At 45.1% G+C, this 26,851-nt stretch overlaps 1 pseudogene; it reads right to left on the bottom strand.

Annotated features, from left to right (window-relative positions):
• On the bottom strand, positions 1–26,849 carry LOC134369067 (histone-lysine N-methyltransferase PRDM9-like; annotated as a pseudogene).
• Positions 26,850–26,851: the final 2 nt, after the last annotated feature.

Below are 26,851 nucleotides of genomic sequence, written 5' to 3'. Positions count from 1 at the left end.
TCATGGGTCTGGGTGTGTGATGCTGGGGGCGAAGAGTGCATTAGGTGGTGACGCAGGTGGGGGCTTGACGGGGCTGTGGCTGCAGGTGGCATGAGTGGTGGGATTAGATTCTGGAGGAGGAACCGTTAGGAGCACTAAGGTGCAGAGCTAGGGCGTGAAGGGGAGTGGGGGATAGTGGACAGCCCCTGTGTCTGGCTCAGAGCAAACCCCCGGGGTGGGCACAGCAAACCCCATTTCTGCTGACTGGATGCCTCTTAGACCCCAGGGGAGGTGGCCACTTGGTGGCTGCATAGATGCAGCTGGAGCTGGGGAGAGGAGCCCAGGTGGAGGCGGCACTGCTGGTGTAATCAGCATAGCGATGACAAGGAAGGGGCAAGGGGACGTCTGTCACCAGTAGACCCCAAGGTTGGTCAGGGGCCATCTTGGCTGAGGCAGGTTCTGAGCCACACAAGGCAGCGGCCTCGATGGCTTGAGCCTCTCAGTTCAGATGCGTCACACCTCTAAATCCAGCTGCTGTGAAGTTGCCATGGTGCAGGCTGGTGGCTCACAGGGCTGCCCTGCTGGGCATCACTGGGGTGTCGGGCAGCAGAGACCCTCTGCCCCGGGGAGGGTCTAGCGTTGTCAGCACTGCCTCCTGGCTATGGGACTTTCCACCTGTGCTGTGGTTTCCATGGTTCCCACTCTGCATGGCACTGTGCATCGAGTAAGTCACCCTGCCCACCCCCAAGGTGTCCATGGCATGTTTGGATGACAGACATGGGGTGGAGAAGCTGCTGCTTCGGCTATCAAGGGAAGCAATTGGATCCCAGCCTTCTTCTCAGCCCTGAGCCCAAACTGTTGCTGCTGCAAATGGCCTGTTCATCTGACTGTCCAAAAACTAAATAGCAAGATTTTACCTGTTCCCAGCTGCAACAGGACTTCCACAGGCTTGAGGGGAATCATGGCCCCCAGGGACAGGAACACTGGGACAGATTCTCTCCCACTCCTTCTCCATCTCCCAGACACCTGCAGAATAAAAGAGACTTCGGGGTTTTATTTGGGTTTTTTTTGGAGGATCTCTTGGGGGAACTTAGGGGGAAAAAAGTCCAAAAAATCATACCTTCAAAAAAGACGGAAGAATTATTTCATGATTCCAGCACCTTAAATATCGTGAAGGAACTTTTGTGAACCAGCAGTAACTGCTTGATGAGGACACATGATTTCAACGCAGAGAGACGGTGAAACTTCATAGCAGACTCAGAACCTACTTACAGCACGCTAGCGGCATCGCCAGGGCTAGACTGGGCTCTGGGTGTTTAGAAGTGAAAAGGGCAGTCTGTGCATTAGGTTCCCGGGGCTGCCACAACCGAGGACCACAGGCTGGGCAGCTCGAACAGCTGAAGCTTGAACAGCAAGGTGTCCCCTCTCACTGTTCTGGGGCACAAGCCCAAGATCGAGTGTCGGCAGGACTGGCTCCTTCTGAGGCTGTGGGGAAGAACCTGCCCCACACTTCTCTCCCAGCTTCCAACGGCCACAGCGGCCTTGGCTTGTAGACAGCCAGCTTCCCCCTATCGTAGACAGCCAGCTTCCCCCATCCATGTCTTTCCTATACCCAGATTTCCTCTTTCAAAAAGGACACCAGTCGTACTTGATTATAGGCCCACGACAATGATCTCATCTTACCCTGATCGTTTGTAAAGACCCTATTCACAGGTACTGGGGATTACAACTTTTTGGGGAAACACAATTCAAGCCATACCAGTCTGCCTTTGAAAGATATACAAGCAATCAACGACATACATAATAATATGGAGAGCTAACTTTTATTGAGTACTTACCATGTGCCAGACATGGTGCTAAGTGTGCTATACACATTCATTAGCCCTGCAACAGCTCTGTGAGGTAGCACTATGGGCTGAATTGGGCTCCCCCACCCCAATTCATAAGTTGAAGCCCTAACCCCCAGTAGCTCAGAATGTGACTATATGTGGTCTCACGGTGATAAAATGAGGTTGTTAGGCCTGGCCCTAATTCAATGTCCTGTTCTTATAAGAAGACGGAATTTGGGCACAAAGAAAGGATGCTTGTACACAGTGAAAAGACCACGCGAGGACACAGGGAGAAGAGGGCCTCACGAGAAACTGGCCCTGCCACACCTCGATCTTGGCCAGGACTGTGAGAGGATAGAGCTCTGCTGCTGAAGCCCTGTTCTTGGTATTTTGTTATGGCAGCCCTGACAAACTCGTACAGGCAGGAACATATACTCTCCCTGTTCGTCTGACAAAGAAACTGAGGCACAGAGTGTTACCAACCGGCCAGGCTTGCCCTGCCCTCTCGCATTAAGCAAATGACCTCGAAGTCCAAAAGCTGATGCAAGGATTGGAAGGTTTATTCAGATTACACGTACTCAACTAAATGTCTAACCAAGCAAACAAACAAAGAGAAAAGAGGAGCAGTGGAACCAGTTCAGCCTAGTCCCAATCGGCAGGGCCAACCTACCCCATTAACAAGAATTGATAAAAGAAGTTCTCCCCCTTGTTTTCAGCATAAAGAAAAAAAGTACCAACTAGATTTAAATCAAAAAAACAAAGCATAGCCAGGAGCCCTCCACGGTGCACCTGTACAGATGTGGATACAATCCAAGCAAACAGAAGAGGTCTCGGAAAGTCAGAGAAAGGTAAAGAGAATAAAGCATTGCCTTGTCAGAACTTAGGACAGGGACTCCAGGAGAGATCTGCCAGCAGCAGAGACATGGGAGCAAAATAGTCCCAGTGGCCACTTGCCTCTTGCAGCTGGAGTCCTCTACGATGCCCTCCCAATTTTTGCCAGTGATTAAATTAGGCTCTCGGATTCCAAAGTCATAGAAATGAATAATGTACCCAGCAGTAAAGCAAGCAGCGCTTTATGAAAAGAGGAGATGGACTTATTCATGAGGGGGGTAGCAACAGTAATTTAGCACCCCCAGGGGAGTTGCTCAGGGTCTTTTTATAGGAAAGGATTTAAGGGGTGGCAGGCAGCATCACTGGAGGTGGTCCGTTCTGTTCTTCCTGGTTGTGTCATGAGTGCATGCTCAGTAGGCAGTGCTGTTCATCATTGTCACCCCAGGAGGGTCATTGTAGCAGTCACCTTGATACTTTGTGCACAGGTGGGAATTCCTAAAGCAGTCTTAGGTTAATCTGTAACTTTTACAATTATAGTAAACAAGCCTTGGGAAGGGGTTTTTCCACTCAGGAAATATCTGTTTCCTGTCTTATGTCAGTCTGTTTGTCAGGGCAGCCCATGGGGTAATCATTTGCCCGGAGGGGTCTCATGACTGAGGAGTGGAAAAGTAACGAAGTGTCTTCTGCAGGGAAAATGGAGTCAGTTTGGTTGCAGGCTTAGCCTTACTCTGTTTCAAGAGAGGTTTAGTGACTTAGCTCACGTGGTCAGGACCCGACAGAAACGAGGCCTCTCTCTGCAGCACACACACTCTGGGGCGCTGTGCTGCGCTTCCTTAGACTCCCTGGAAAAATGTGATTCCTCAGTGCACCCTCAGTGTGCAGGAGCGTGAGTGTGGAGATAAAACCCGTTTCAACCATCTTAAGCAAATGGGCACAAGGCGGAGGAGTATTGGATATGTTGGGGAAGGAATGAAGGACCAAGCCCAGGAGCGAGAGACAGACCTGGCCGCAGAGATAGCTGGGTGAAGACTGGATGCACTGGGCTTTGTCTCCTCTCCCCCCTGCACCCTCGGAGGAAGAACTGGCTCTTCTCCCATCACAGAGCATGTGCCACACCTCACAGTCTGTGACGAGGTAGATTGATTTAGCTAATGCCATTTTTACTGTTCAAAAAGTGTCCTTGTTTGAACCCACCCCCAACACCTATGGTGAAAATTGAAGTTTAAAAATTGTCCTGTTCTTACACAAATTTTAAATTCTGCCTGCCTTTGCTGTTTCCCGCCTATGCTGTCCCTGACTAATAAAACCAAGAGCTGTTTCTGGATGTATCTAGACAACCTGAGGAGGAAACCGCCCTGTGGAAGTTTTTGCTGTCCCTAAGTGATTAACTGGCTTGTCTTGGCTTCTGTAGCCAGCTTGCAGGAGGCCTCAAAAAACCCCTTCCCTCCTCAAACTAGGAGGAAACGTGTGTGACTATATGATAACTTTAAGTGTGTGACTATATGATTTTCTTGCCTGTGTGACTATTTGCCTTTAAAAGACCCTTTCAATTTAAACTCAGGGCTCTTCTCATACCAGAATATCTGGAGAGACAGTTGCCGGTAAAGACCCCCTTTTAAAATTCTCAGTTGGGCGTTCTGGTTCCTTTTCTGTGCAACAGCCTCACCACAAGTCCAGCTGCGGAGAGACTGGGATCCAGGGTGGTCAGATTCCCACGGGGCAGATGTCCACTGGCTGCCGCCAGCCCAGCACTGCGGGAGTTGGTGTTTAGTGGGTGCAGAGTCTCAGTCTGGGAGATGAGAGAGTTCTGGAGAGGGACAGTGGTGATGTTTGCACAGCAGTGTGAACGTGCTCAATACCCCTGACCTGGACACTTAGATGGTCAAGATGGTCAGTTCTATGTTACGAATGTTTCACCACAATAAAGATTATTCCTTAGAGAGAGATACTGACGGGTGCACTGAGAGATGGGCTTAGATTGGCCCCACTTGGGTTGGGCCCCAACCTTAAGCCATGCAGCTTGCGTGGCGCCGTGGCTGGGCGCTCGCAGGCGTCAGTGGCATGGCCAGGGAGGTCAGTCCCCAGCCCAGGATGGCGCAGGCAGCAGAAAGGCGTCCTGGCGAGGGATCATCCCGGGGCTGTCCAGGGCCAGGGGACCCTTGGGCTGCAGCAGCGAGTAGGACTAATGGTCCCAGAAGGAGCGCGGCTGTGAGGGCGTCGTGTCCATCCATACTCGGGTGGCCAAACAGCAGAGAGAAGGTGTCCGCGAGAGCCCTCCTGACCCGCGGGCGGAGCGGCGGACCCCGGTTCGCGGTGCGTGCGGCCCGTCTCGGGACCCTACGGGCCGGGTCCACACAGCTGTGGGGTGGCGAAGCCTGGAGCCCGGGAGCCCGGGACCCCGGGCCGCAGCCGCACCGCATGGTGAGCCCCGGGGACGTGTGCCAGGCACGGTCCGGGGCGGGAGTCAGGACGGGGAGGGAGCCAAGGAGCGACAGGGGCAACCGGGGCGCCGCCCAGGGCCAGGCTCTGCCAGAGGCTGCGCGACGGCCGCCGTGAGCCTCCCAGCGCCCGGGCACCGCTGCGCGCCCGGGACCACTCGCCACCGCTCGGCTCCACTCGGTCCCACCCGCCAGCATTCGGCTCAGATGGCAGCCTGAGGGTGGGGTGCAGGTGTAGGTCCTGCAGAGTGACAGCTGAGGGGGAGTTGTTGGTGCAGCAGAGTGACAGCTGGGGTGCAGGTGTAGGAAGTGGGCAGCTGGCAGACGGGAGGTTTGCCCCTACTTTAGCTGGTTCCCGAGTGTCCCCCTTCTGACTGCATCCTTCACCCTCTCCGCGAGCCAGACGGAGCCTGTCAGCAGGTGGGAAGCCGAGCGTGCCGGGCGTCAGCAGTCCAGGGGATCTGCCATCACCGGACAGGGGCTACCTGAGCAGAGCTTGAGCCACGACGCCAGGTCTAGTGGATCGAATCATGCCCCCCGCCAACTCATTGCAGCTTGAATTGTGTCCCCCAAGTTTTATGAATTAGAAACAGGGAGGTCAAGATGGCGGAAGAGGAGAGGTGCCTGCCGCTTTTCCGTCACCAGTAGAAGCAGCCTGAGGCCCACGCCAGATGCAGCTGTAGCAGAGTCAGTGCAAAGGAACAGCTTCGAAAGGGTGTCTTTACCCTGCCGAGAACTGGGAATCTTCCCCCAACGCAAGCAAGGGACCACCCGGTGCGCCGCAGCCCGCGTCTCAGCCGCAGCCGCAGAATTGGAAACATGGAGGCCGGAACAGCGTGTGTCACCCCAGGCTGCGGCGGTGACCACAGCTTCTGATCCCCCCCCCACCCGCCTCCACCTGCCCGTCCCTGGAGCTGGAAGCAATTCAACTGGCGGCCGAGAAAGGGAGACGTCCAGTGGGAGAGGCAGAAGTTCCATGGAGACCACATGCCCTGCAGGGCCGCCACTGCGTGATCCAACAGGTAGGCTTCACTACTGCCACCCAGCTTCATTCCCAGCCCAGCCCAGTGCACACAGAGCGGGGAGACGTCCGGCAGGGGAGGCGGGAACTCCACAGGGTCCACGCTGCTGCTGCACAATCCAGCAGCAGGTAGGCTTCACCACCGCCACCCGGCTCCATCCCAAGCCCGGCCTAGCGCACACAGGGCAGGGAGACATCCTTCAGGGGAAGGGGAAGCTCTGCAGAGACCACATGCTCTGTGGTGCCTCGGTGCATCCCAGCAGCCCGGAACAGATCGCACAGGAACAGGGAGTCACTGAGGTAGCGATACCAAATTGGCAACCACAGCAACATCTTAGTCAGTCAATAGTGCCAAACCTGTGGACTGTGAAACGCCCTGCCACAATGAATAAACAACAAAGAAAAGATAGAAATACAAAAAATCAAGAAAGTACACCACCAAAAGATAATAAACCTCAAGCTCTAGATCCTATAGAACAAGAAGCCCTTGAAGTGACTGACAAGGAATTTCAAGTGATAATTCTGAGGAAACTGAATGAGATACAAGAAACTCAGCTAGACATCATGATGAAATGAGGAAAAGTATACAGGACCTGAAAGAGGAAATGTACAAGGAAATCAATGCCCTGAAAAAAAAAAATGTAGCAGAACTTGCCGAACTGAAGAAGTTATTCAGGGAAATAAAAAACACAACGGAGAGCTTAACCAACAGGCTTGTGGAACTTGAAGAGAGAACCTCTGAACTTGAAGATGGGCTGTTTGAAATAACACAAGCAGACAAAAAAAAAAGAAAGAAAGAAAGAAAGAAAGAAAAAAGAATCAAAGGCATTGAAGAAAATCTGAGAGAGATATCAGATAACCTTAAGCGCTCAAATATCCGACTCATGGTTATTCCAGAAGGGGAGGAAAAAGGAAATTGCACTGAAAACATATTCAACAAAATAGTGGCAGAAAACTTCCCAGGTATAGGAAAAATCACAGATTTTCAGATCCAGGAAGCTCAACGATCTCCAAATGTATTCAACTCAAAAAGGCCTTCTCCAAGACATGTTATAGTCAAATTGGCAAAACTCAAAGACATAGAGAGAATCTTAAAAGCTGCAAGAGAGAAGCATCAAATCACCTATAAGGGAGCCCCAATCAGACTAACATCAGACTTTTCATCACAAACCCTAAAAGCCAGAAAGGAAAGGGATGATATATTCAAAACACTAAAAGAGAGATTGTCAGCCAAGAATACTTTACCCTGCAAGGCTATCCTTCCGAAATAAAGGGCAAATAATATATTTCTCAGATAAACATAAACTGCGGGAGTTCACCACCACACGACCACCCTTACAAGAAATTCTCAAGGGAGTACTGGGTTTGGTTCCTGAAAAATAACTACCACTGCCGTAAAAACCCAAGAAAAATCTAAAGCCACTAGTATAATACAAATGGCATTCATGAAGAGAAAACAAAAAAACAAAAAGGCTATCTACAACCTAACGAACCAAGAAACACAGAAAACAAACAGTAAATCAGAAAGCAAGGAACAAAAGACACTGAAGCCAACCAAACAACAATCAACAAAATGCTAGGAATAAACCAACACTATTCAATAACAACTCATAATGTAAAAGGCTTAAATTCCCCAATCAAAAGACACAGACTTGCTGACTGGATTAAAAAGGAGGACCCAACTATACGCTGCCTTCAAGAGACCCACCTCACCTATAAAGACTCACATAGACTAAGAGTGAAAGGATGGGAAAAGATTTACCATGCAAACAGAAAAGAAAAAACGAGCTGGAGTAGCTATTCTTATATCTGACAAAGTAGATTTTAAACTAAAAACCATAAAAAGAGACGACGAGGGAACTATATAATGATAAAAGGACTGATCCATCAAGAAGTCATAACAATCATAAATATGTATGCACCCAATGTTGGAGCTGCCAGATTTATAAAACAAACTCTATTAGACCTAAAGAAGGAAATAGACACTACTACCATAATAGCAGGGGACCTGAACACCCCACTGTCAATATAGGACAGATCATCTAGGCAAAGAATCAGCAGAGAAACACAAGATCTAAAAAATACTCTAGACCAGTTGGACTTGGCAGATATCTACAGAACATTCCACCCAACAACCTCAGAATATTCATTCTTCTCATCAGCACATGGATCATTCTCCAGGATAGATCACATATTGGGTCATAAATCAAGTCTCAACAAATTCAAAAAAATTGGAATTATCCCATGTATTTTCTCAGACCATAATGGATTAAAACAAGAAATCAATAACAAACGAAATTCTGGAAACTACACAAACACATGGAAATTAAACCGTATTCTACTTAATGACATATGGGTCCAAGAATAAATCAAGCAGGAAATCAAAACATTTATTGAAACTAATGAAAATAATGATACATCATTATTATTATCCCAAAACCTGTGGGATACTGCAAAAGCGGTATTAAGGGGGAAATTTATTGCATTAAATGCTCACCTCAGAAGAATGGAAAGATGGCAAGTGAACAACCTAACACTTCACCTTAAAGATCTAGAAAAACAAGAACGATCCAAACCTAAAGTTAGCAGACGGAAAGAAATCATTAAGATCAGAGCAGAACTTAATGAAATTGAAACCCAAAAAACAATACAAAAGATCAATGAATCAAAAAGTTGGTTTTTTGAAAAGATAAATAAAATTGACAAACCATTAGCATGGCTAAAAAAAAATAATAATAAAAAAAGGAAGAGAGAAGATTCAGATAACAAAAATTAGAAATGAAAAAGGTGATATTACAACTGATTCATCTGAAATACAAGGAATCATTCAAGACTACTATAAACAACTATACACCAACAAGTTTGAAAATCTGGAGGAAATGGATAAATTTCTGAACACACACCAGCTCCCAAAACTGAGCCATGAAGATACAGAAAATCTGAACAGACCAATAACAATAAAGGAGATTGAAGCTGTTAGCAGAAAGCTCCCAACAAAGAAAAGCCCAGGACCAGATGGATTCACAGCAGAATTTTACCAAACATTCAATGAGGAATTGACACTAATTCTTTACAGACTATTCCAAAAGATTGAAACAGACGCAAGTCTCCCTAACTCTTTCTATGAAGCAAACATCATCCTGATACCAAAACCAGGTAAAGACATAACCAGAAAAGAAAACTACAGGCCGATATCCTTGATGAATATAGATGCAAAAATCCTCACTAAAATACTAGCAAACAGAATACAGCAACACATACGTAAAATTATTAACTACAATCAAGTGGGATTCATCCAGGGATGAAAGGTTGGTTCAACTTATGCAAATCAATTAATGTGATACACCATATTAATAAAATCAAACACAAGGACCATATGATCATCTCTGTAGATGCTGAAAAAACATTTGATAAAATTCAACAATCATTCATGACAAAGACCCTCTATAAGTTAGGTATAGAGGGAAAGCATCTCAAAATAATTAAAGCCATATATAATAAACCCACTGCCAATATCATCCTGAATAGGGAAAAGCTGAAAGCTGTTCCTTTAAGAACAGGAACTAGACAAGGATGCCCACTCTCACCACTCCTATTCAACATAGTGTTGGAAGTACTAGCCAGAGCAATCAGAGAAGAGAAGGAAATAAAGGGCATCCAGATTGGAAAAGATGAAGTCAAACTGTCCCTGTTTGCAGATGACATGACCCTATATATCGAACAGCCTAAAGCCTCTACAAAAAAAAAAAAAAAAAAAAAAAAAAAAAAAACGCTTGGAGGTGATAAATGACTTCAGCACAGTAGCAGGATACAAAATCAACACACAAAAATTAGTAGCATTTCTATTCTCCAATAGTGAACATGCAGAAAGAGAAATCAAGAAAGCCTGCCCATTTACAACAGCCACCAAAAAAAATAAAAAACTTAGGAATTGAGTTAACCAAGGATGTGAAAAATCTCTATAATGAGAACTACAAACCACTGCTGAGAGAAATTAGAGAGGATACAAGAAGATGGAAAGATATCCCATGCTCTTGGATTGGAAGAATCAACATAGTGAAAATTTCCATACTACCCAAAGTGATATACAAATTTAATGCAATCCCCATCAAAAGTCCAATGACATTTTTCTCAGAAATGGAAAGAACTATCCAGAAATTTACGTGGAATAACAAAAGACCACGCATAGCCAAAGCAACGCTGAGCAAAAAAAATAAAGCTGGAGGCATAACACCACCTGACTTTAAACTATACTACAAAGCTATAATAACCAAAACAGTATGGCACTGGCATAAAAACAGACACACTGATCAATGGATTAGAATTGAGAATCCAGAAATCAACCCACACACCTACAGCTATCTGATCTTTGACACAGGCACCGAGCCTATACTCTGGGGAAGAGACTGCCTCTTTAGCAAATGGTGCTGGGAGAACTCGATATCAATATGCAGGAGAATGAAACTAGACCCACATCTTTCACCATACACTAAAGTCAACTCAAAATTCATTAAAGAATTAAATACACACCCTGAAAAAATAAAACTTCTTAAAGAAAACATAGGAGAGAAACTTCAGGAAATAGGACTGGACACAGACTTCATGAATACGACCCCCAAAGCACGGGCAACCAAAGGAAAAATAAACAAATGGGATTATATCAAACTAAAGAGCTTCTGCACAGCAAAAGAAACAATTAACAGAGTTAAAAGACAACCAACAGAGTGGGAGAAAATATTTGCAAAATATACATCTGACAAAGGATTAATATCCAGAATATACAAGGAAATCAAACAACTTTACAAGAAAAAAACAAGCAACCCAATTAAAAAATGGGCAAAAGAGCTAAGTAGGCATTTCTCTAAGGAAGATATACAAATGGCCAACAGACATATGAAAAAATGCTCAACATCACTCAGCATCCGGGAAATGCAAATCAAAACTACACTGAGATACCATCTCACCCCAGTTAGGATGGCTAAAATCCAAAAGACTCTGAACAATAAATGCTGGCGAGGTTGCGGAGAAAAAGGAACTCTCATACATTTTTGTTCGGACTGCAAAATGGTGCAGCCTCTATGGAAAATGGTATGGAGGTTCCTCAAACAATTCCAGATAGATCTTCCATATGACCCAGCTATCCCACTGCTGGGAATATACCCAGAGGGATGGAAATCATCAAGTCGAAGGTATACCTGTTCCCCAATGTTCATCGCAGCACTCTTTACAATAGCCAAGAGTTGGAACCAGCCCAAATGTCCATCATCGGATGAGTGGATATGGAAAATGCAGTATATCTACACAATGGAATACTACTCTGCTATAAAAAGGAATGAAATAGTGCCATTTGCAACAACATGGATGGACCTTGAGAGAATTATATTAAGTGAAACAAGTCAGGCACAGAAAGAGAAATACCACATGTTCTCACTTATTGGTGGGAGCAAAAAATAGATAAATAAATTCACACACACACACACACACACACACACGCAAAAAAAAAAAAAAAGGCATGTGGGGGAGATATAATAGCTACAATTCCTTGAAGTTGATATGATGAGCAAACAGAAAGGACATTGTTGGGAGGGAGAGGGGAGAGAGAGGAGGGAGGGAGGTTTCAGTAATGGGCCACAATAATCAACAACATTGTATATATATTGACAAAATAAAATTAACAAAAATAAATAAATAAATAAATAAATAAATAAACTTAGCCCCCACTGTGACTGTTAAGAGGGTGGGAAATCCTATTATGGTAATTGAAAGGTGGAGCCTTAAAGAGGTGACTGGATTGTAGGACCATGCAGTAGTGAATGGATTAAAAATGGTGCTCAGGGGCGTGTTTCTGAGGGCTTTAAAAGAAGAGGAGAGCCTGACTCTCTCTCTCTCTCTCTCTCTGTCTTGCTTCCTCCCACCATGTGATCTGCTGGTACCCGCCAGCTGCTGCTGCTTTTCCTCCATGAGTAGAAGCAGCCGGAGGCCTGCGCCAGATGCAGCTGTCCCAGAATCCTAAGCCAAATAAAACTCTTTCCATTATAAATTACCCAGTCTCAGGTATTCTGTTACAGCAACACAAAAATGGGCTAATACACCAGGGTCTGTGACTAAATTTTGCCACAGACTGGCTGAGTTCTTGGATAATTTGCCAAGAAATGGAGACTTTTATGTAAGTGTGCTTATGTACAAATACATATACACCTCTATATACCTCTCTCACCGTATAAATATCTCACTATATATCTCTCACTGTGTATCTCTCATTATATAAAAACCTTACAATTTATTTATTTCATTATGTATCTCTCACTATATAATCCTCTCATTATACGCATATCTCACTATATAAACATCTCACTATAAAAATATCTCACTATATATCTCACTATATAAATATCTCAGCATATCTCACTTTACATCTCTCACTGTATATCTCTCATTATACACACAATCGAACTCTCTTCTCTCATGTTCTTTTCCATCTATCACAATATTATCGATGTCACTGGCTGCAAGAAGAAGCAGTCACTGGCTGCTTCTGACCTTAATTGGGTCGACACACATGGAGTTTAGGACAAGGTCAGGCCGGTGTGCTCAGTGTCAGCTCTCTGCATGTCATCAGCTGGGGGACACTTGGGTGACTTCTGAGATGTGCTGACCATTCCTGCCCATCTCCAAGCACCACGGGTACATTGCTGAGGGTCAGACTGGACAATGGGTAGATTGTGGTGACAAGACCCACCCAGGGCAATATGGGTGCCCAGACACCTCAATCCCAACACCTGGCATGGTCCAGTGACTGCCATCCCTGGCTGCACTGCAGACACTCTCAGGATGCTTCTTTTTCATTCTGGCTAGTTGATTTGAAATTCTTATGTGGTCGTCATAGGGTTCAGGGCTACCTGTGATCCAGGTGGAGGCCACTTCTCAGTCTGGCTTCCACTCTCATCTACTGAAAGGAAACAAGCAATGTAGACAGGGTTTAATTACCTGTTGGAAAGCAAGATGCGGACAGAAGTTTTGAGAAATGGTTCCAGGTCCAGAGCTGTGTGGCCCCCCATCCCCACCCCAACACCCCAGGGCTCTGTGAACCCATGGGGGTGGGTTCGTTCTGTTGATGGGAACTGTAGGGACAGAGACGCCAGTATTGCACGGGTTAATGTTAGGATTATGCGTCGAGGTTTAGGGCTGGATATCATGGTTGTGGTCAGGGTTGGTTCTCAGGTAACCTCAAACCCTTCCTTAACTTGAAAGGGCTGAGGCCAGTGTTTCCTGTACTCAGTTGCATTTTTCTAGGATCCCAATTTGCTCCAGCACTTGTTTAAAATTCCCCATATTACCTTGTAATATGTCCAGTGCAGTCAGTCTCCAGCACGTTGTTTCAATCCTGTAACCCTCAACAGGCAGGTGGATGTTTCGTCAACCTTTGATTTCCTTCCTCAGCATTCTGAGCACATCAGGACAGCCACGACACATCTGCAGGGATTACTTTTAGCACTTTTCTTAGAGGACTTAAATGCTGTTTTCGAGACTCTGGGTTTCATCACAACTTCATTGCTTGTGATGCACTTGCCAACTCCAGGTCAGCCTATTGTTTTTCTGTGAACTCACCACCTCTCTCTCTCTCAACAGCAGAATCTGATCAGAAATTGGCTCCCATGTCGAATGCTGTATGCCAGTCACAGCCCTGAGGGAAAGAGGTCTTCAAGTCTGAACCTGTGGCTGCCCACCTAGCTCCCTGGAGCTGTGCCTGGACAGGGCCTTGAGAACCATGGGGCCTCCATGTTGGGCAGTGCCCCCAATGCTCAGAGCCCACCCGGCACAGGATCAGTAGCTTTCTCCCCAGTGCCCACCGGCCTCTCACTGAAGACACACTCAGTCTGTGCAGGGACATGGTTTTCTTCTCTGTGTGAGGATTCACTCCCAGAAGGGACCAGGGGCAGAAGGAGGAGCAGAGGAGGGGGCACCATCCCCATCTCCCCCCTGCTCCTCTGTGGAACCCTGGCCCTGGACACCAGCCTTTTATACCCCATCCCAAGCTCCCCAGCTTCAGACAGGTCACAGTGGAGTCCCCAAAATGTTACTCCCATGACTCCATCCATCTACCACCTCCTAGAGCATTCTCCTCCTGGGTCCCTGCCCAGGCAGATTTGTCCCATGACTCCTTCCCTTCTCCAGGCCCCGCCTCCCTCTCCCCAATTCCAGAGACTTCATTTTACAGGTGTAACGTTTGGGTCTGGGGGAGATGACCTACCCAGGAGCATATGCAAATTATATGTCAGGCAGCCTCAGACCAAGACCGCAGTGGTCTCCTCCCATCCCCCTCACGCTGTTTCCAGGAGCTGGAGGATCAGGGACCAAGAGTCCACAGCTGGGGAGGGCTCTGTGATTACAGGGTTTGGGCCCACCCCACCACCGAAGCCCTGCTCTGTAAACATGCCCCAGATCCTGGGGCTGAAATTGCCCCCTCTGCTATGATGCCTGATACCCAGCCTAAGACTGGACCCATAGAGAAGGGGTTGGGGGCTCGGGGAACTGGTTTCCTGACTCCTTTTCCTTGTCTCTTGAGTTCCCACTCACGTCCCTGCCTGGCTTCTGCCTCTAAGGCTACAGAGATCAGAGGAAACAGGAAAGGCCAAGGGCGTGCTGGTGGAGGCGGGCCCCTCCTGGCCCATCTCAGTCTCCATGTCCTCCCCTGGTTCTCTCCCTGGGCCCAGGAGGTGATTTAAGCAGGGCTTGGTTCCCATGAGACCCAGCTGAGAGTCCAAGTTCTCCGTGGCCTCCTGGACTCTCCCACCTTTGGGACTGAGAACAAGGTACACAGCCTGCACTGTAGCTTTGTCTGGGGATGATGTTTATTGGAACAGGAGGACATGGAGGGGAGCCAAGTGGGACATGGAGGGGATCCGCACCCGTCCACAGACCATGAACCCTTAAGGAACCCCTGCCTCCCACATTTTCTGCCTCATCTCTGGTCATGAAAATGGAGGGTGTGTTTGATCGGTCACATCTGTCTCTATACTCCTGGGGAATATGAGAGGTCAAGAGAAGTTCTATGACGTTCCCTCAGTGCTGGGTTGTGGAGGTGTGTGGTGGCCACACACTCTCTGTTGAGATGTGGTTTTACTGCTGACTCACTTGCCCTTCCTGCAAACATAGGGCTTCTCCCCTGTGTGTGTCCTCTGGTGTCGCATGAGGTGTGACTTACAGCCAAAGCCTCTCCCACACTCCCTGCAAACATAGGGCTTCTCCCCTGTGTGTGTCCTCTGGTGTCAGATGAAGCCTGACTTGTTACTGAAGCCTCTCCCACACTCTCCACACTTGACTTTTGCAATTCTTGAGATTCTTACCCCCACAGATAACTTGCCTGTGTTCTCTGGATTCACCTTCTGGCCTGTTCTGGACTCTTCTTCCATCTCACTCTCCCTAGAACTCCCCATTTGGCCTTTGGGCGGGCTGGAAAATGTGCTTGAAATCCTCCTGTGCCTTGTCCTCTTATATAAGGGTTGGACCTTTCTTTGGCCTCTTGACCTCCGGCCTCATCATTCCAGCTGTGTGGATCAGGATGTTGCTGCTCCTGATTCTGACCCACTGCACAGAGATCTCCTGGCTGGAGATGTTCTCTTGCAGATGTCTCTGGGAAGGTTGGAGAGGAGTGATTGTGTTCCACATGTTGCCTGAGGAATTTCTGACTGGAGAAGGCCAGAGGGCATGAAGAACAAGGGTGGATCTCTGGCTTTGGTTCCACTGAAAGAAGAAGGTTTTGGTCATGGGAGGTGTAGACAACTGGGCCATCTGCTTTGTTGTATGGTAAGGCCTGCTCCACTAATCATTCCTCATGTGTTAATACAAGCTGTCTCCCACCGAGCATTCCTTTACAGTCTATTTTTCATTCTGTTTTTGTTTACTACATCTTCCTCAGAAATCTAGAAAGCCCACATCAAGGGCCTTGTCTATGGATCAGCCAAACCAGGGACCTTCAATAGCATCAGAGGCAGCTTCAGTCTTTATACAGAAGGAACTGCAGTGACTCCCCCCCACACACACACACTACAATTATCTTCTAGGTCATATCATATCCTCTTCTCTCCCTAATCTCTGGGTCCATTTCCTGATAGAGCATCTGCAGCTATTTTATTCTACTGAGAAATAATAACTCTGGATTACATAGATGGTGATAGAGTTTGGATGTGTTGTCCCCCCAAAACTCATGTGAAAATCTGATCCCCAATATGGCAGTGTTGGGAGCTGTTTGAATCATGGAGGCAAATCCCTCATGAATGAATTTCTGTTCTCCCTGGCAGGTGGCAGTAGTGAGTGAGTTCTCACTCTATTAGTTCCCATGAGGGCTGGTTGTTTAAAAGACTCTAGCATCTCCCCCATCTCTTTCTCTTGCTTCCTCTTGCCGCTTGTACCCGCCAGCTGCCTACCACTTTCCACCATGAGTAGAAGCAGCCTGAGGCTCATGCCAGGTGCAGCTGTCCCAGAATCATAAGCTAAATAAACCTCTGTTCTTTATAAATTATCCAGTCTCAGGTATTGTGTTATAGCAACACGAAAAGGGGCTATTATGGATGGACTCATCCTTAGTGACTTTTCTTATGAGGTAAAAAGGATCTAGTAAGTCAGGAACCACTTCGTCTGGAGATGCACAAATGTAGAAGGCAGTGTAGAGTTAAAGATGTAAGTACACCTGAGTTTGAGTCTCCCCAGTCAAAGACATTTAATTGAGGACTCTTGTGTACCTGGTTCTCCATCAGGAAGTGGGATTCAGAGTGGTCCAGGCCCCCTTGAGTAAAGGACTCTGGTTCCTGCTGCCTAAACTAGATTATGGATTGCTTCCATCTAAGTGTCCACAAATCATAAAATAAAAATATGTTCTTCCTTGGGTGACACATCAAGTATTCCTACTTGAGGTATTTCATTCAGTCTTAACACATTTCAAATTTAATAGGAAGTTCTGTTTTAATTGTATCCCTAATCAGACTTCTTTCCTCCTGACTCCCATCTTTATTCAACCCACCATCCTCTCTTACCTGGAGACTGATGTGGCGTCTGAGGGGATTACACACTGCAGATTATTTTCTGAAAATTAACTCAAAGTCCACAATTGTTTCCATCTCAGGAAAATCCCCAGTGTCTTGGCAGGAATCATGGGCACTACATGTCCAGGCTTCTGTGTATCTCTCTGACCTCTGCTCTCTTCTCTGCTTCCTTCACCTGGGTGGTCTCAGCCATTCCTCAAACACCCTCACTCTCTCCTGCCTCAGAGCTGTTGCACGAGCTGCTCCTTCTGCCTGGAGACATTTGAGCACAACTCTGCTCCTCTCAAATGTTATGTCCTAAGAGGAACCTTCCCTCATGTTCCCTGCCATACCCTCCCTCCCCTCATGATGATCTCTAGGCACTTTTCTGGCTTAGTTTACTTGAAAGCATGAATGACTGTCTCATTTTATGCACATGCCTGTGTGTGTCTGCATGTTTCCCTAACTCACATGTCAGCTGCTCAATAGCACTTATTCTGATCATCTTGCTCTATCCATATTTCCTGTTCCTCGAACATTGTCTGGCACAGAGTAAGAATTCACATGACAACTAATTGAAATAATGAATGAATGAAAAACAACATATGTATGTTATTTAGAAATACGGAAGAAATTAAGAAATAATTAAAAGAGCCAGAAGAAACTGCCTTGTTGAAACAGCCAGTAGGTGCTTGAGAACTTGTTCTTTGCCTCTAAGCCTGTCAGGACTATATGTTGTTATATATTTTGCATATAAAGTAGTTAAAAAAATAAAATGAGAACAAAAATTTTAAAATATAAATTGTCCCTAAAAGTCAAATGCATATGAAACAAAGCCTTAATTTCAGAAACACCTGATTTGAAATTTTTCTGACTTCAGACTGCATTTTACTCTACTTAACAGTTGTACCATGAAAATTCCCAAGGAGAATTCTTTCTTTTCTGTCCTTTTTAAAGAATAATGTGGTGCCTACCTCTCCCTGCCGTGAGCTCTTTCTTCCACTTGCTGTCCCACTTGATACCCAGCTCCTGGCCATATTCATCCCCGTACCAGACCAGCAGTTCACAGCCCGGCCTGATGACCTGGCAAGTTCAATAGAAGATCTGCCCGTGGTATTGAAAGGCCACCAGGTTCTGCTCCTCATCATCCCGGGCACAGTTCACATACCTGGGGTTGAGGCAGACAAAGGGACAGAAAATAACAGGCAGTGAGTCTCCACTACCTGCCAGGGCCGTGTTGGGCTTGTCACCAGATGGTCAAGGCCCCCATGCTGTGACGGGCCATGCAGTTACCCTCCTCCAGGAACCTGCTGTTCATACCTAAGCCTCTTTCTCCAAGTCCTGCTTATGGTGCTCATCCTGCCTGGAATGCTTTTCCCCCCTTGCCTACTTAACCATTCTTCAAAGCCCAATTACAGACTTACCTCCACCATGATTGGCCATAAAACACTGACTTCTCACTTCTCTAAACTCTCAATCGATTTCTACTTATACCACAGAATTTGGTGTTTAATCAATCATGTTCTCTGCTTCTAGATTAGCTCACATCATTCTATACTCACCCCAAGTCTATCTTCTTTTGAAAGACCTTTTTCTAATCTCCCATAGTTTACCCAGGTGCCATTCACCTGCCTCCCTGGGTTCCCATAGAAACTTAGATGTCCCTTTGGCCTAGCATGATAATACACAATAATAACAGCATGTCCCTATTCTTATCCTCTAATAAAACAAGAACCTTCATGGAAAGGGGCTGGTCCATGCAGCACAGAGGTCCATGACCACCCTGCAGCTCACTTCTCAGGCTTCAGGTTTTAATTTCACTGAAGCTGGGAAGAATTCCTGTCCTCACAGATTAAAGGTCCCTTGATTTACATTGTCTTGGCCTTGTGTACTTCTCCTATAATCAAATGTTTCATTTATGCTTGCAATAGTCCTTCACAAGGGCATGGGTTGTGTGATCTATTCATGAGATGTACTCCATTTTCTAAACTAGAGTACAGTAAATGCTTAATAAATGCTGATTAGATAAATTAAAGTGTGAATCCAGCATCCCCAATGAATCTAGGCTCCTCAGGGTTTATCCTGGTGCCCCAATTTTGTCTATCATAGAGATTTAGTTTTTTGATTAAAAAATGGTAATGTTTATATTTTACCTCTTTTTTCCTGGATGTTCATAATAAGAAAGAACATTGTAAGGGGAGCAGAGAGTGTAAAAACCATCGAGGGAGGCATGCTGAGGAGGAAAGAAGCCGAGCTTGAGAGAGACGAGTGTCCCTGCTGGAACCCGAAACCTATTGGCCTTACCTCATCCAGTTGGCCCGAGATTTGTCCTTTCCATCCACATACTCATAGCAGTTTCTCCCCTTGGTGATCTGAGTTTCAGAAAAATAAGTTAGTCATTTTTGGGTTTGATGGGCAGGTAATAATCAGAATTATTTTATTCCACTGTCATCCATGCATTTGAGCCTGCATGGATTCAGCCGCCAATGGTGACACATGCTGTGTACTCCTCAGCATAATCTACACATCTGAGTTGATTTGTCCCGTCAGAGCTGAGGCCCCATAGGGAGAATGCACTTTTTCTGTCTCTGTGCCACTTTTCTCCCACTCACCCTCTGACCTTTAAATAGGAGTTCCAGGTTCATGCAAAGACCACTAAGTACACAGATCTAACCATGTTGTCACTATCCATGTTCTAGCATATAGAAGGTGATGTCCCACCAAAGGCACAGAAGGGATAGAGGAAGCCAGAAGATGGGGTAAGGTAGGCCCTTCTCACCATCCAGGAGTAGCCACTGTTGGCTGCCTCTTCATCTTCTGTGATCTGGCCCTCATAGGGGCCAAAGTGCTGACCCAACAGCAGATCGGATGCCTCATTCCATACTCCAAGCCCGGCCTCAGGGATGCCCGACGGCCCAATTCTCAGCCCAGGGGGCAAAGTGAGGGCTGAGCGGTTGGGATTCCCCTTGTCCACTGCACTGTCCTTTACAAATGTAGGGGGTCTATAAGCCAGTCAGCTGTCGATGAAGAAGTCTTGGCATTGCTCACAATCTGAAGGCAAGAGCAGCAGGGATTAGGAAAAGTATAGTGCGTGTTCCTGGATATAAAGAGCTTCAGAAAGAGCCCAGCATTTACATAATTCAGCCTCAATCCTGTACTCCAAGCCACCAGAGTAAAGGAATGATTTGGGGTCAAACAACAAGATAAAATTATTGTACCGGGACATAGCCTTCTCCATGAGTGGGCCAAAAGGGTCACTTACACAGGTAGTCATCATCCTGAGGCTCACAGACCTCTTTGTATGCATGACCCTTTCTCGCAGGCTACACATCTTCATTTCAATCTCCTTTCTCTTGACTTCTACATTGGAGAAGAGTAAGTGAGTGAAGTTAGGAGTCTGGAGTGTTTGTCCCTGTATCGTCAGAAAATGTGAAATCTCCTACCATCAAATTATTGTCTATCCTTCTACATACTCTGGCTCCCCACCCCTTCACTACCTCTTAACTATTATTTCAGAGAGACTAAGACTCTACACCCACACTGAATACAGATGCCTAATTCAATTTTAGTTTCTGGATTCCCAGGATCAGATTTAACTTCTGAAACTTTCTAGTCACAAAACAGTTAATGCATGCATTTATTTATCCATAAAATATTTGTTGAAGGTGCATTACATATTAGGCATTGAACAAGGGCAGGGATATACAGTAAGAAAATGTGGTCTCTATTATCACAGATGGATTTATTGGACACCTTGAATGTATATTTATTTTAGTGCTTTTAAACAATATATGAGCCATTGGTCTTTATCTTCATTTTACAGATTAGCATTAATGAGCTCAGCGAATTTATAATGTCTTCCCAAGGTCCAAATGATTCTGCGTGGATTATAACAAGTATGTGACTTCAGAGTTAGTGTTTGTTCTTACATGTTATTCAATACAGCATCTAACTTCTGGTCTCAGCTTAGTCCAGCTTAAGCACAGGTCTATCGAAAGTCTACGCCACATATGTAGACCATACTCATCAACCTTTCTAAAGGACCTAGAGGGACTAAAGTGCCCAAATTATTTTCTCTTACCCAATTTTTCTCTAGAATGCTGTCCGGAGGTACTTGCTTCTGCAGGAGGGGACACTCGTTTCCGGGCCTTCTCTGAGTCCCTTGTGTTCAGTAAATCTGTTGTTCCTGACAATTTCTTCAAGATAGATTCATTATTTAACAGTGATCTGGATATTCCCTTTAATGTGAGAATCACATATTAAAAGACAACATACATTTCTTTAGTTCCTTAGGGCTTGCAACCTGTTTTCACATGCATGACTTTAGTTAATGGGTCAACAATCCCTGGAAAAACTTGCAGTGACTGAATACCAGAGAGAAAGGGAAAGGCCTGTGTGGGCAGGACAGTCTTAAGGCTCTTTTGCTTCAACTTTCTATATATACATGAGAGCGAGGGAGGGAGAATAATCTGGAAGACTACCTGGAGACTCAACAAGGTCTGTGAAAGAAGGAGGTAGGGGCTTATAGGGAAAAAGAGGGGATCTTCTATGAACTAGGAGACATTTGACAGAAGGAGAAATGTAGAAAAGCACAGAGGGTACAAAACACATCTGGAGAATGAACAGTGAGGTTGGGAAGAGAAGAAACAGTTGGCATAAAGGTTATCTAGACAACTAAGAGAGTGATGCTAAGAGCTGCAAACTGCCATATCCTGGAAGGGATATTTAACTTTGAAATTGAATTAACTAGTTCCTGTACCAATTCTGCCTAAGTAAGGGTGTACTACCAGCTAATTCTATTCAGTTTCCCGATCCGTAAATTGGCATACATGCTCATTCTTAATGGTACAGTGAACATGAAATGTAATAACGCTCACCAAAGTGTTTTGAGATTAATAATTTCTCTTATAGTCCTGACATCAATTTTCCTCCTCAACCATCTCTACAGTCAAAATCTAATTCAAAGATATTATCTTCAGCACTCTCTGACCCTGTTACCTCTATTTGAATTTGAAAAATTTGGAATTATTCAGAAAACACTGAGGGGGTCATCAAGGGCTCTGAGTTGGGCCTGGGACTCCTGAGAATAATCAGGTATGGACCAGGCTCTCAAAGAGCTCGTAATACAGAGGTGGCAGGCTATACAAATGATTACAAACAGCATGAGATTTGTCTAGTTCGGGCCCAGAGGAAGGAGCAGTTAACTTCTTCCTACAGGGATGAGCATTTAAAATCAGTACCAGGATACATTTCTACTGAATAGTGTAATATACATGAAGTGCTAAGTCATTCTCCTATCTGTTGTTTCTCAATCAAACTTCAAACTTCTCAGGGCTAGGAGCAGTCTTCTCACATCCGAATGGGTCCCTTATGAGAGAGTAGGAACTATCTCCGTCTTCATCTGGGACCAGGCACAATGTAAATTGACTGTATATTGCCAAGCTCCCCTCAGACTGTCTTAGCGTATCTCTCACTTAGCACATCAGAGAAGAATCAGGTTGAAATAATCAGTCAGATGAATAATGTAAAGGTGTATGAGTAAGGCAGCATGAACTTTACAAAAGAAGAAAGTTTTAATCAGCTCTTAAGTACTTTAGGGAAAGAAGGAGTATTGGATTAGACTGAACCACTACTGACTGTGATGTCAGGCATAATCTAACATTTCTGTACTTCAGTTTTCTCATCCACAAAATGGTTATGCTTATAGTACCAACTTCATAGGGTTGTTGTAAGGTTTGAGTGAGTTTATTCACGTACAATGCTTAAAATAAAGTCTGAAATATTGCAAAAATAAAACAAGCAGTAGTGATTATCATTGCTCTTCTTATTAACTCTTAAAAGGATGATTTCCGACATTGTGCTAAAGAGATCAGAAAAGGGAGGCAGCAGTCCTACGATACTGTGCACATTCTCCTTCTCTTACCTGTGTTTGGATCTTACATGAGGAAGATTGTTGTGTCAATAGGATTTTTCAGGTATTCACCTTCTGGTGTTTACTCTGTTCCACTCTGAAGACCACCCAAGGAGGATTGACCAAAAGGTGATGAGAAATCAGTGTTTTGATTGGTAAATATTTCCAAGCTCAGAAGAATCTCATTAGGGACAGAGAATTCTGAACTAGAGAGTGACAATTCAAAGTATTATCCAAGGGTGATTTGAAAATGGTTTCTGAAGTACCATGAAGACCTTTGCTTCTATTGGAGGCACTGCTAATTTTCTTAAAATGTTTTTTAAAAATAGAGCTCTGGATCTTGGTGTTAACACCACACTCTAACCAACTGAAGTAACTGGTCACCCACCAAAAAACAAACAAAACAAAACAAAACCTCATCTCTGCTTCATCTTGTGTTGACAAGGTTTCTATTACATTTATTTTTTTTAAAAAAAATATATTGGCTTGACTTTCATGAAAAAACGCTGAACAAAACCACACAATGGAGGAAAGGACAGTCTCTTCAAGAGATGGTATTGGGAAAACTCGATCACCATATGCAAAAGAATGAAGATTGACCCTATGTTATACTACATACAAAAATTACATCAAAATAGATTAAAGGCCTTCATGTGACACCCAAAAGTATAAAACTTCAAGAAGGAGACATGGGGGAAAGCTTCAAGAAATTGAGTTTGGCCACGATTTCTTGGAAATGACACCAAAGCATAAGTGACAAAAGCAAAAATAGACAAAGAGAACTATGTAAAACTTAAAAACTTCTGAGCACCAAAGGAAACAATCAAGGAGTGAAAAGGCAACCTACAGACTGGATGAAAATATTTACAAACCATATATCTGATGAGGGGTTAATATCTAGAATATATAAAGAATTCCTACAACTCAGCAAGAAAAAATCTCAGTTAAAAGAGTGGGTGCTATGACTGGGTTTTTTTCCTCCAAAATTCATATTTTGAAACCCTACTTCCTGGTGTGATAATATTTGGAGATGGAGCTTTCGGGAAGTAACTAGGGCTAGATGAGTTCATGAGGGTGGGGTCCTCATGATGGGATTAGTGCTTTTTATAAGAAGAGGAAGAGAGAGATTCCCCCCAAGAGGTGGAAGTAACCTAAATATCCATTAAAAAATGAATGGATAAGGAAAATGTGGTATAGAAATACAATGGAATATTATTTAGCCTTAAAAAATAAAGAAACCCTGCCATATGCTGCCACATGGATAAATCCTGAAGACATTTTACTAAGTTAAATAAGCCAGTCACAATAAGCCAAATATGGCATGGTTCATTATTTGAGGTATCTAAAGTAATCAAATTCATAGAAACAAAGTAGAATTGTTGCCAAGAGCTGGGGCAGGAGGAAATGGGGTGTTGTTGTTCAATGGGTATAGTTTTATAGTCATGCAAGATGAAAAAGTTCTAGCAGTTTCTTGCACATCAGTGTGTATATAGCTAATAATATGAAACACTCAAAAACTGTTAGGAGGGTGAGTTTATGTTATGTGATTTCTTACCACAATAAGAAACAATAAATTGACTAAGATGGGGATTTAACTGAATCCAGATAATGATGTGTGACAAACCGTGGGGTTAGTCATTTCTTCTTCTAAGACACTTGATCCAATGACTGCACTATTATGAGATTAGGGTTAGAAAGCTCTTTGGTGGATTTACAGTTCAATTAAGGTTTAGTTAAATTGCCCACTAATTAATTAACAATGTTTAGCAAAACCAGTCTTTCTTTATGACTTTAAAGAATGGTAAACTTTAAACGTATAGAAAAGTACAGAGAATAATGCTGGAAAACATAAATCCACCACCATGCAGTCCCATTTCAACATTCTGCCACAGCTGCTTGAGATGTTTTTATTTCTACTTTTTATTTCAAAATTCAAAAGTAAAAATAAAACAAACAAAAAAGGTAACTATGACATAGTGAAGCCACCTGCCAGCCCTTCCTCCTTCTCTTGTGATGATAACTTCTGAGTTTGGTATTTCTTACTCACATTCAGGTTTTTATACTTTTAGCACTTATTACTGTATCTGTAAATAAAATATGTAATCATTTTACACGTTTAAAACCTTTATATGAACAGCCTCTTACTGTATGTACTCTTTCGCATCTTGCTTGTTTGTTGAACATTTGTTTTTGAGAGAACATGTTCTCCTTTGTTAACTCCTAAGATAAAGCCGAGACATCAACCCAGGCTGGTTTCAGGAGGTCACTTCTAATTCCTCCTGGCCCCTCACCTTTCTGCCTAGGTATCCATTCTTCATCGGAATCCTCAGTGTCATCCACATGGAGTTTGGCCTGCCTTCATTGACACATGAAAGCAGTTCGAGGGGCTCTAGAAAGAAGCCAAATCTTTGTCCTAAATGGGAAGAGGTGGGAGGAGGAACAAAGGGTGGTGGCAATGGAAAGCACCACAAAGCCAGTGTGGCTCAGCATGGGCTGGGAGAGTCTTGAACAAGGTCAAGATGTGAGCTCTGCATGACTAGTGCCGACACTCAGCCATACCCTGACAAATAAAAAGAACAAAATTTCCCCTCCAGATTTGTCTCCATACAGAAGGGAACTGTGGGCAGATGCAGCCACCTAAGAGAGAGCCATAATAATACAGGGACAGAAGACCTGTTTTCTATTTCCCAGGCTGGTCTGCAGCCAGCACTTGCAGTAACCTATGTTAATCAGTTCATTATAGTTCCTTTTCACATTCCTATAGCAAATTTTCTTCGATGCTCCCATCTCTGCCCCTTCTTCCTTGGAGAAGTATATCGAAATGCCTTTGAAAGCATCTATAGCCTAGAGAAAATAACATAGTTCATCAGTGATTTACTGTATACATCACAACACCGAGTGGGGCCTTTTCTTCTACCTTGTAATCATAACAAGCAGAACACAGCCTGGGGCCTTGGGGTGGTCTCTGTGAAACAAGGATAAAGACATTTGTTCCCGCCCTCCCCAGATTGTGTCCTGTTTGAGAGGACACAGCATTTTTCTAGCTCTCCCCAACACAGAGAGTTTGATTCCAGTGTCCTCTTCTCTCCCATGTCCCAGACGGGACAAATTGTCCCCACTCCATGCACATTCACAGCCAGGGTCACACAGAGTTGCAGGCCATGGGTCTGTGGCCCCCCAGACACCAGCTCCTGTCACTCGGTTCCCCTCTCCATCCTTCTTACAGATCCTGCTTGGAGCCCAGCTTGACTTCCCCCACCTCTCACCTTGGGCTTCTGCCCTGTACTCCCTGCATCTCCCTCAGGGGTCTCCTCCCGGGACCTGTTGGGGCTCTCGGTGCTGGGACAGGCTGGCAACTACCTGCTCCAACTCCAAGGTTGGGAAGAACCCTTGAGTCTCCCAGCTACAAGGCCAAAGTTCCTGTGGAAAGAGATGGTGCTTAGAGGAGGCCACAGCCCAGACCATTATGCACAGCCAGGCTCTGTCTTCTCCACTTGGCCATGTTGTCCAGACCAGGAAGATGTGGAGACCTTGTAAGAACTGGAGGATGTTGGGGAGGTCTGAGGGCTATCGATGGGATAGGGGGAGGGTCTCTGCTGGCCATGACAGACCACCTAACATAAGCTGTTCTGTTTCAGTTCCCCTGCATCTTGACGCATCTGAGGAAGGGTGGCAAAGGTGCCTGAGGGTCAAGGCTCAGGTATCTTCGAGGGGAGTCCTGAGATGTGAGGGCTGGGGGAGGCCCATGGAGACTTTGAGGCCCCCTGACTGATGGGACTCGGGTCAGACTCACCAGCTCCACTGAGAGGAAATGAACATTT

This window comes from Cynocephalus volans, unplaced genomic scaffold (assembly GCF_027409185.1).
Source record: "Cynocephalus volans isolate mCynVol1 unplaced genomic scaffold, mCynVol1.pri scaffold_35, whole genome shotgun sequence".
Taxonomy (NCBI): Eukaryota; Metazoa; Chordata; class Mammalia; order Dermoptera; family Cynocephalidae; genus Cynocephalus; species Cynocephalus volans.
The sequence above is the reverse complement of the archived record's forward strand: the minus strand, read 5'-3'. Positions and strand labels throughout refer to the sequence as shown.